Source organism: Adiantum capillus-veneris, chromosome 19, assembly GCF_014529385.1.
Source record: "Adiantum capillus-veneris isolate H3 chromosome 19, ASM1452938v2, whole genome shotgun sequence".
In the NCBI taxonomy this organism is placed as follows: Eukaryota; Viridiplantae; Streptophyta; class Polypodiopsida; order Polypodiales; family Pteridaceae; genus Adiantum; species Adiantum capillus-veneris.
Window position 1 is genome coordinate 102575310 of NC_140949.1, and position 12062 is coordinate 102587371.

A 12062-nucleotide genomic window follows, 5' to 3' on the forward strand; every position below is an offset into this window, starting at 1 on the left:
CATGTCATGGTGTACTCCTAGGCTCTACTAATACATCTAGGTGTAGTACTTGATACATCATGGTGGTTTTCATAACGGATTCATCACACATGCTTCACAAGAGTCCTCATCCTACGGTCACAAGGTAGTACAAAAAATCATTTATTCATTTATCATGTGTGAAGAGGTAGTATTGTGCGTCCTCTTCAAAAAAATTCTTTTGTTTATTGTTGTTGTTGTTTGTTATCTTCATCTTCATTTGAATTTTAATTGCTTGATTTTTTATTGTTGTCTTTGGTCTGATCTATTGAGGGTGCATCCTTCATCTCGCCAAAGTTGAAGAGCACCCATACATGTCAAATGCGGTGTTTTTGTGTGTGCTCATGCTGATGTGTGTGCATCTTGTAGGGAAGGTCTTACCACATTTAGTGGTAGTGTCTAGTCCCTGTGATATGTCAAAGAATACAAGATCCTCTCAAAAGAGAGTGACAACATACATATCAAAACTAGTGTTATGCATGGATGAATTCATGTGCAGGGAGTTTTGATTCATTGAAGAAGTTTCCAAGATTTGCAAGAAGAGTTTATCTAAGTGAAGCACCGCTTCACCTTGGTTGGTGAAGCCACTCTTCACACAACTTTTGATCTTTGCTTGCTTTATCCATCCTTAAATGCCTTTTTCCTTTGACTTTGTTTTGTTGAAAGATTTTGGTTGGCAGTGGTCTGTAGGGAGAGCACCCTTTTAAGCTAAAAGGGGCTCTTAAGTGATATGGCAAGAGGGAACCAAGGTCTGCCATGGGAGTCATCCCTTGGGCAAGGCTTTGGACCTCAATGGCAATGTGAGCCATGGAGATCAACTATGGGAATGAGCTATTAGAAGGTAAATGCAAGAGGGTGGTGCCAATATAGGTCGTGGCAATGCGTCAGTAGCCCGCATGGAGGGAAGTGTACAATGGAGATGGGCTTGACTAGTTGTGATGATCATGCAAGGATGATGACAGTCTCCGTATGCTCAAGTTTTACAACATGGAAGTTTGAGACATGATTGTGAGCAAAAACAAAGGGGCTGCATGCAGGTGACGAGGCTTCAATGTTGTAGCCAAGTGGCAAAGATAGCCAATTGGTGATGTAGGCAATGAGTTGCACTAGGTAGTGTGTCATTGAACTAAGTGGGCAATGGGCATTGCCAGTAGATGAGCAATGAGCACCATCAGAACAACGTGTAGGTGATTGAGGCTTTGACCATTGCGTCTACGGATGGTAGCAATGAAGCCAAGAATAGAAGGATCTTCAAGCAAAGGGTATGTTGATCTTCACAAAGATGTTGCAACTTTGGTTGGTTGGACCCAAAAGGGTTATGAACTAAACTTGACTGCCCACCGGCCCTTGTATGTGAGAGGGCCCAAATTGGGTGATTTCCTTTTTGACCTTTTGCCTCTTAGATTTTGGTGGTTCCCACCACCAAAAGACAAAAAAATGCATATGTGGCTCAAAACAAAAGGGAAAAAAACATTTAATAATCAGCTAAAGCGATACACATACACACACACACATACACAACTCCAAATTAATGTAAGTATTCCAAACCTTTCAATGCAAAAGTTACACTTCTAGTTATTGAGAACAAAGCTTAATCGCATTGGATTTTACAGTTTAGGGATTCAAAATAGAGCCTGTGCAGAGGGCTATCTACATACACAAATGACAAAAGGAAATGAAAAACTAATGATGGGAATGGGATTGTGCTAGCTAAGGTGGGTGTGTTACCATATACATGTGGTAGTGATGTGTGTGAACACACTAGGACCGCCGGGGCATTTTTCCCTCTTTAGGAGGTTTTTTCCCCTGAGCATTGTATATATGCCCATCACTCTAGGGCTATCTATCTTTATATTGCACACTAAGTAAAACTCTCTCTATTGTTTTCCTTGAGCTTCCTTTGTCTTCTCCCAGCTGTGTGCGTTTCTCTACAACCCTAATTCCAACAATTGGTGTCAGAGCAGGTTGCATCCTCCCGGGCTTAGTCGCCAGCTGCTCTAGCACACGCCTTCTCACTTTCTTCGATTTCAGTGAGCTTTGGCGAGCGCTCGCAGGTCGACAAATATTTCAGGAGAACTCGTAGAGCTCTATCTGCTCATATTTTTTATTGAGCTCATTTCAGCCTCCGTTTCCACTACAGGCAGGTCTGCACAGGCAATTTCATCATTTTGTGCAGAATTTCTATCAGTGACGTTTTCTGCATAACAGGTGCCTTATAGTATTCTACGGTTTGTGCTATATAGCACGTGTTGTTCCCGCTCCGTTTCTCCTATTTTCGAGCAGTTTTCACATCAGGTGCATCATTTACCATGGCTAACAACAACAACACAGATGTGTTCAAGATGTTTGTTGTTGTTGAGGACAGGTTGGATGGGGACAATTACCCTATGTGGGCTTATATGATGCAACACATTCTTGTGTCAAAGGGCGTCTGGAATATTGTGCAGGGCATTGATGTACCTCCTGGTTCTGAGGATGTAGGCGATGTTGAGGATGTTGCACGACTTGCTGCAAGGATTGCTGCTATTAAAGTTGTTTTGCCTACGGCAGAACAAGCTTATTGGGATGTAAAGGATGCGCAGGCTCATGCATTGATTGCGTTGCCTGTGAAGCGCACCATTGTTCCTCACATCCATTCAGCAAAATCTGCAAAACAGGCTTGGGATATTCTAGCAGGTCTTTATGCAAGCCGCAATGAGGCTAAAATTGCTTTGTTGCGTAAAGACCTAGAGTCGAAGATTATGCATGAGGAAGATGATATGGACACTTTCCTTGCTAGTATCAAGGATATCAATGAGCAACTTATTTTTGCAGGTGAAGTCATTTCAGACAGTTCCCTTGTGCAGACTGTTCTTGATGCCTTACCAGATTTTTACCAGACTTTTGCTAGTACTTGGAGACTTATGACCCAAGAAAATCCCAAAGTTGTCAAGTCTGATGCATTATGCACATTGTTGTTTCAAGAGTCATTTTCTAGAAAAAAACAGAACTAGACAGTGTGCAGTTGAGCAGGCTTTTATTGCTTCTCAAAGAAAGGGTGGTAACAGCAATGCAGCCACTTCTTATGGTTCTGCTGCAAGTGGCAAAACTTATGTTCCCAATGCTTTTGCTGGCAGCACTTTGTCTGGCAATTCTGGTGATAAGGGCAAAAAGAAGATGCATTGCCATTATTGTAAAGCAAATGATCGCTTGATCAAGCAGTGTCCTAAGTTAAAGGCCAAAGAGGCTAAGAAGAAAGAGGGTGGTTCCACTGCAAATGCTGGTTCCACTACAAATGCAGCCATTGTTGAGTCTTTTGTGAAAGGAGACTGTAATGTTGATGTTGATGCAAAATGGGCCTTTAGTGCAGAGTGCACTTACAATCCTATTGTCCATGATGCATGCTTGTCAGTTTGCTGCAGATTCACATGTGTGGTATTTTGAAAGTGGTGCTACAAAGCACATTACCTCACCTCATGAATTGTTTACCTCTCTCGACTTTGTCCCTCATGGGAATTCAGTCACTTGTGCCAACAATGCCTCTTATCCGATTCAAGGCGTTGGAAAGATTGTGCTCACTGCTGCAAATGGTAGTTCTTTCACACTTGTTGATGCACTTTATGTACTTGGGATTAAGAAGAATCTCTTGTCTATATCCGCACTTGCTAGACTTGCACTTGTAGTCAAATTTGTGGATGATAGATGTACAGTTCATGATCTCAGTTTTGGTGATGAAATTGTTGCATCTGGCCTTTTGTGTCGTGGGATGTATAAGCTCACTTTGTATGACAAGTGTGGGCAAAATTTTTCAAATGTTGTTGCAGATTCAAGGGCTATTTCAGATGCACAACTTTGGCATGCACGTTTTGGTCATTTGAATTTTGCCAGTTTGCTGCGTTTGCAGAAATCTGATATGGTTGCTTCTTTGCCGCCTCTTGAAGCACCTGTCAAACATGTTTGTGAAGGTTGTATTTTGGGTAAGATGCAGCGTTCTAAGTTTCCAAAGGATGTTTCAGTTCGGGCCACATGCAGGTTGCAGCTTGTGCATAGTGATGTTTGTGGGCCCATTCAAACTCCGTCCTTGGGCAATTACCTTTACTTCGTGACTTTCATTGATGATTACTCCAGGCATGCATGTGTATTTCCGCTTAAATCAAACTCCGAAGTTTTTATGTGCTTCAAAAAAATTCTGGCTATGGTTGAAAATGTCTCAAAATGTCCTATGGGCACCCTCCATTCCGATCGAGGGGGGGAGTATATGTCTCATGAATTCAATGCATTTTTGGCTAGTCGTGGGATAAAACACCAATTTACAATGCCTTATACACATCAGCAAAATGGTGTTGCTGAGAGGAAAAGCAGGTCACTTACGGAAATGGCACGATGTATGGTCAAAAGTCAAGCTTTGCCACATTTTTTTTGGCTTGAGGCCATCATGTGTGCCACTTATGTACTTAACAGGTGTCCTAAGAAAGCTTTGCAGTCTATTGCTCCATATGAAGCATGGCATGATAGAAAGCCTTCTATTGAGCACATGCGTGTTTTTGGTTGTTTGGCATATGCTTTGGTGCCACAAGTGCAGCGCAGAAAATTGGATGATAAGGCTGTCAAATGTATTTTTGTTGGTTATAGTGTTGAAAGCAAAGGTTACAAGTTATATCATCCACAAACAAAGTGTATTCTGGTTTCACGAGATGTAGTGTTTGTGGAAGATTCTGTTCAGCCCTTGCTGTCATGTACTAGAGACAGTTAAGTAAGCTCACAAGACATTTATGACACTTTGTTGCCTCTTTTCAGTGGTGGAAATACAAATGTAAGTTTCAATGAGGAAAATGTACAGCCTATGGGGGTTTCTGAAAATGTTATAGATCAGCCTATTACTGATGCAGATGTACATGATGTACTTGATGAGAAAAGGGCTGAAAATCAGCAGGCTAGAGGTATGCCAAAATGGCTGGTGCACACTTTGCGTGACAGTAAATTGGATGCACCTTTATCTAGTCGTACTCGTTCAAGCTCTCGCCATTCATCTTATGCATCAGATTGTTATGCTTTGGCTGTGTCTAGCTTACATGATGTTGAGGAGCCTCTCTCTTTTGATGAAGCACAAAATTCAAAAAATTGGATGGCTGCCATGCAATCAGAATATGATGCACTTATAGAAAATGACACATGGACTTTATGTGATTTGCCTCCTGGAAAAAAGGCCATTGGTACAAAGTGGGTTTACAAGTTGAAATTCAAACCGGATGGTGAAATCAATCGCCATAAGGCTTGACTTGTTGCAAAGGGTTATGCACAGCAAAAAGGCATAGATTATGAAGAGACTTTTGCTCCCACTTGTCGTATGACTATTGTGCGTTTTCTATGTGCATTGGCAGCTCATTTTGGTTGGGATGTACATCAATCAGACATTGTTACTGCTTTCTTGAATGGTGACATATTTGAGGAAGTTTATGTAACAAAGCCTCGCGGTTTGTCATAAAAGGACAAGAGGACAAAGTGTGCAGGTGTAAGAAGGCTTTGTATGGGTTGAAGCAATCTCCTTGTGCTTGGTATGAGAAAGCTGACACTCATTTGGTTAAATGAGGCTTTCATAACAATCCAACAGAAAGCACATTGTATGTAAAGCGTGAGGGTGATGTACTTCTTATTGTGGTTCTTTATGTCGATGATTTGCTCATCACTGGACCAAATGAGAGACATATTTTTGAATTTAAGGCTGATTTGAATGCTACTTTCAAGATGAAATATTTGGGGTTGTTGCATCATTACTTGGGTATACAGTTTAAGCAGTGTGATGGTGGTATTGCCTTGTGTCAGAAGAGTTACATAGAGACATTGCTATGTAAGTTTGGACTTGAGGATTGCAAACCTATTGCCACTCCCAGGAAATAGGTTTGAAGTTGAGTCTACATGATGTTGGGGATCCTGCTGATGTCACTCTTTACCAAACTATTGTTGGCTGCCTCATTTATGTATGCAACATGAGGCCAGATATTCAGTTTGCAGTCTCACAGGTCAGCAGATTTATGCATAGCCCAGGGTCTAAGCATTGGCAAGCTGTCAAGAGGATTTTCCGCTACCTTAGTGGCACTTTACATCTTGGCTTGTTTTATCCCAAGGGGGGATCGTTGCCGCCAGACTTACATGCTTTTTCGGACTCAGATTGGGCTGGTTGTTTTGACACCCGAGTGTCCACAAGTGGTTTTTGTTTCATGCTTGGCAGTTCATGTATATCATGGTTGAGCAAGAATCAACCTACTGTGGCCACTTCGAGTTGTGAGGCTGAGTACAGGCAGTCTTTACAGCTACGGTTGAGTGTGTATGGCTCATACGCCTTATGGCTGATTTGGGTGTTGGACAAGACACTGCCAACACTATCTACACTGACAGCCAAAGCGCATTGGCAGTTGCTAGGAACCCAGTTTTTCATGCTCACACAAAGCACATTGAGGTGCATTACCACTATGTCAGGGAGAGGCTCTTAGCAGGAGAGATCATCTTGGCTTATGTGCCAACACAGGACAACCTTGCAGATCTTTTCACAAAGGCATTGTCTCGTGAGAATCTTGAAGCTTTCCGCAAAGCTTTGGGCTTACTCCCCTTTGTGGACTGATCATGTCCTCAGGGCATGGCACTTCCCTTTACTCATGTGCCAGCTCTCGTTCACCCCATCACTCCAGGGGGGATTTGTTACCATATACATGTGGTAGTGATGTGTGTGAACACACTAGGACCACTAGGGCATTTTTTCCCTCTTTAGGAGGTTTTTTCCCCCGAGCATTGTATATACGCCCATCACTCTAGGGCTATCTATCTTTCCATTGCACACTAAGTAAAACTCTCTCTATTGTGTGCCTTGAGCTTCCTTCGTCTTCTCCAAGCTGTGTGCGTTTCTCTAAAACCCTAATTCCAACAGGGTGATAGACAAACATTGTGCACACAAGTGAGTGTGTGTAAGCTAGACTGTTACTCAAGCAAATTAGATTCCAAGATAGACTAACTTAAACTCATAAACAGGATCTTGAGTAGTTTGCTAACCCATTACAAGCTCACCATAAACAAGAGACATGTAATGCAAACTTGGAATAGTTGTTTATTCATGACAGTAGATATTGTAGATCTATAACCTTGCACCATTACATGTGGGATAATGGGACACCTCTTCTCTCATTCACTCACACTCTAGTAAGTCTAGGACAAAGCTCACATCTTTCAATCTTCCCCTTGAGGTTTGGACTAGGTGACCACATTGAAGATTATTTATCCACCAAGTATGACACAGTATCCATACAGGATGTCAACAAATACCCACAAAGGATGACAAATCCACAAAGGATGACAAAAGAAGTCCTCCCCTTGAAGTAGAGAGGTTACAATCTTTGAAGTATGTCATCATAGTAGACGAGGTTGTTCTCGCCTTTGTGCTCATCCTCTTACAGGTTTCTTGCCTTTTTATCTTCTGCTATTGTTCTTTCCACTGCTGCTTTCTCCACTGCTATTGCCTCCACTTGAGTAGCATCAAGAAGGAGGATGCTCCTTCTCACCACATTTATTGCAAAATTTGTTGGTGTTGCAATCCTTTGCTACATGTCCCATTCTCCCACAATCATAACACTTCTTTACATTTGATGATGAGGATGCAAGAAAGGCTCCTCTTGATGATGTTGATGGGTCATTTTGCTTCTTCTCTTGTGCTTGAAGTGAATTGATGAGGTCTTGTAATTTTGGAGCCGATTCTTTCTCTTCAAGGATGGTGACTAAGTGATCATAAGAGGGTGGAAGTGCACTCAAAGCATCACCACTTTGTCATTTTATGGCATATCACACTTTATGTAAGCAAGTTGGGTTATGATGCTTTCAAGTCTATTCACAAGGCTAGCTATGTCCTCTTCTTCATACATTGTGTTTTTGTAAAGTTGTCTTTTAAGGCTCACTTTACTTCTTTTAGATCTAGCCCCAAAAAAAATTTCAAGATCAGCCCATGCTTTATGTGCACTTGCACATTCATCAATGAAGTGGACATAGTTGTCCTGAACTGCGGTGATAATTGTATGGTATAAGCTCTGTCCTAGAGTCACTAGAGTGTGATTTAATGAGAGAAGAGGTGGAATTACCCCACATGTAATGGTGCAAGGCTGTAGATCTACGTAAAGCTCCTTTCATTAATAAATAACTATTCCAAGTTTGCATTACATGTCTCTTGTTTATGGTGATCTTGTGATAGGTTAGCAAACTCCTCAAGATCCTGCTTATGAGTCCAAGTTAACCTATCTTGGAACCTGATTTGCTTGAGTAACAATCTAGCCTACACACACTCACTTGTGAGCACAATGTTTGTCTATCACCCACCTTAGCTAGCATGATCCCATTCCCATCAATAATGATCCCAAGTGTTTGTTCATCCTTTTCTATTGCTTGTGCACTAAATTCCCTAGTATGCACTCTCTCTTTATCATTTAGTGCCGCCTTGACCACTCCCCCTAATGTCTTGTTCATCAAGTAGCCCCTAAGCTTCATCTGCCATGTATGGAACCCTTCCCCATTAAATTTTTCTACACCCTTCTCACTCATTGTGCCAATAGAGGGGTCTTTACTCTCCAAGGTCAATATCTACCTCTTTACACGACCATAACTAGAAACATCTCCATAAATGTAGATTATGGCATACATTGTAAATGATGCTTGGTTGCAAAAACTTTAGAGTTAGTTGAGAGAGAGAGAGAGAGAGAGACAAAGAGAGAATTTATTTTGTGAAGCTCCTCTTTACCGGGGCAGTGAAGCCCCTCTTCATAAATGGTGGAAAGGTTTGGTCTTTCTTTGAATTTTCTTGTTGAAGCTCTTGGAGTTTTCCACTTTTGATGAAGAAGTCGTTGATGCTCTTTAGATTTGAAGTTGAAAGTCACCTTTGAAAGCTTTCTTGATTGTCTTTTGAATCTTAGAGCCTCTACCTATGGGAATGTTCCCTTGGTGTCCCAAGTCTATTTCTCTGTAGGTGTAGCCATAGGACAAAGGGCTAAGGGAAATAGCCCCTTGGAGAAATTTGAGGTTTAATGGCAGGCCCAATGACTCTTGGAATAATGCTTCACATGGATGGGCAATGCAAGCAAATCTGTAAGGCGGCATGGGATCTCCCGCCTACGGAGGCGATGGCACAAAAAATTGGATTTAATAAAGTTGGCTCACGTCATATTACAAGCATCCACTACACATGAGTCCCTCCTTGCGGACCTGATCAAGTATAGAGCCCAATTTGAACTTTTCTTTGCGCCCACCTGCTCTCCCTCAAAAATAGGCAAAGGGTGCTAAGCTCAAGACCTACGAGTCCCTCTAAAGCATTTAGATAGTCAAGCTAACCAGGTGGGCCACAATGCCTTGTATTTTGAGGTTTCCACAAAATGTGCTCTTCGACTCAGCCCTCCAGAGCATAAACACAAAGGAATTCAAACACACACCCAATTTTAGTGAAAAGATGGTGATGCGGTTGAGGGGTCTCCTGGCCTCATAATGGAGTGCTTGAAATCTCATCAGAGAGCTTGTAATGAGAGCTTCGAAGTTAAGTGATCAATGCTTTGAAAATGCGAGGTGGAGGAGATAAATTGAGAATGAAAATTACTAGAAAATCAAAACCAAAGAAAACACAAAAATGGATACTAATAATCTCCCTGATCAAGCCTATCTGGCCATGGAGGGTAGTGGCCTCTTGGGTGTGCCAAGGACATGCCCATAGAAAGCTAGATTAGGGCTCAATTAGTGAGAGATGCAACTAGTTATTGAAAATGCCAATGGATTGTAATGATGATTAAGAAATACTAGTCACTCTAATGGAGATGCTAATTACTAACAAACAAATGCATAACAACAAACCTAGCTAGCACACCATAGCTCCGATACCACTTGATGGGAATGGGATGGTGCTAGCTAAGGTGGGTGATAGACAAACATTGTGCACACAAGTGAGTGTGTGTAGGCTAGATTGTTACTCAAGCGAATTAGGTTCCAAGATAGATTAACTAGGACTTATAAACACGACCTTGAGTAGTTTGCTAACCCATCACAAGCTCATCATAAACAAGAGACATGTAATGCAAACTTGGAATAGTTGTTTATTCATGAGAGGAGCTTTAAGTAGCTCTACAACCTTGCACCATTACATGTGGGATAACTCCACCTCTTCTGTCATTCACCCATACATTATGTATATGAAGCAAAACTTGCCACGCACAACTCAAACTCCAACTGAACCTGCACTGCATGCTATAAGCAGTGTTCCCACGAGCTTGGAAACCTAACACAAGCAAGTAGAAGCATGTGAGGTTAATTTTGGTAAATGTTTGTGGCCTTACATGAGTTCTTATAATGTCGTTACCAACTTTACCCCATATGAGTTGGTTTATGGTACAGGCGGTGCTGCCTATGCATGTCCAATCAGGTGCATTGAAAGGTATGCGATGTGTTGACAAAGCTCACCCAGGGTATTTTGCAGGATAGGGTCACTTTCCTTGAAGCTTTAAAGATGGATAGGGAGGCTCTGGCAGGCTTTTATGTGAAGCCACATGAAAACAGAATTGCAAAGTTTAAAGAATCCAAGTGTGATTTTCTCAAGGATGACATTCATTAATTAGGGCATGTTATTTTGGCTGATGGGTTACACATTGGTCAATCCAAAGTAGATTCCATTCAACGATGGCATTCTTCCAAAACTCTAGAAGAGTTACATATCTTTTTTAGATTTTCATGTTTTTATGAAGGTTCGTTAAAAACTATGCTCATATTGTTCTTTCAATGATAGACCAATTGAAAGCCAAGGACAAAACCTTTCAGTGGAGTGCGTGCTGTCATAGAAGGATTAGCCACAACCATTTGTATTAGAAATAGATGCTAGTAACCATGCTATTGGACCAATCCTTCTACAAGAGGGAAGACCAATTGCATTTAAAATCTAAAAGCTTGATTCAACACAACAAAATTATTCTCAAAGAAGGATTATCTTTAAAACCATTTGTTTAAGAAATAGATGCTAGGTACCGTGCTATTGAAGCAATCCTTCTATAAGAGGGAAGGCCAATTGCATTTGAAATCAAGAAGATTGATTTGGCACAACAAAACTATTCTAATTACAAAAGAGAACTTTAAGCAGTAGTGTCTGCTTTCAAGACATGGTAGCATTATTTGTATGGAGCTCAGTTTGAGGTTTTGTTTGACCATGAAAACATAAAATGATTTACACAGCAAACAAGCTTGAATCAAAAGGCCAAGTGGGCTAAGATTCTTCAAAATTATGATGAAAATCTTTAGTACCATAAAGGACGATACAATGTGGTAGCTGATGCTCTTAGTTGTATGCCTAAGGTCAACTCTCTTCTTTTCACTTTAAAAGTGAGTCTTTGGAGTCAAGGAAAAATATAAGCATATTGAGACATACTCCAAAAAGTGGAGCCATGTGAAAATGACGGATCCTTCTCACTCCAATGTTGGTAGTGTGTCTTTAACCTCCACCCCCAATTCTCCTCTTTCGAATGATGAGTTGCGTAGATGGAAGAATTTTTCCATAGATAATGAGTACCTACTCCACCAGGCGAGAGTTTGTGTATTGACAAAAACAAAAACTTGATGCCAAATTCTTTATGAATGTCACAACATTCCAAGTGTAGGGCACCCAAGCATAAATAAAACATATGCTCTTGTAAGACGACAATTTTAGTGGCCAAGCCTACAAAGCTATGATCAAGCCTATGCCCTCCCAAAAAAGTCAAGTAAATGAAGCAGAGTTCCTAAAGGTAGAAGGTCTCTTGCATCCATTGGAGGGTTCCTAATGGTAAATGGAAAAGTATCTCTATGGATTTTATTGTGGGTTTACCAACCAATGTATGAGGTCATGACTCGGTATTGGGTGGTCGTAGACTAGTTGACTAAACTTTGCAATTTTTTTCAACCAAAACCACAATTAAGACTCCAAAGTTAGCTAAGTTATTTGTGGAAAATCTATACAGGTTGTACGGGTTGCCAAGTAACATTGTGAGTGATTGTGATCCCAAGTTTAGTAGTCATTTTTGGAGGGC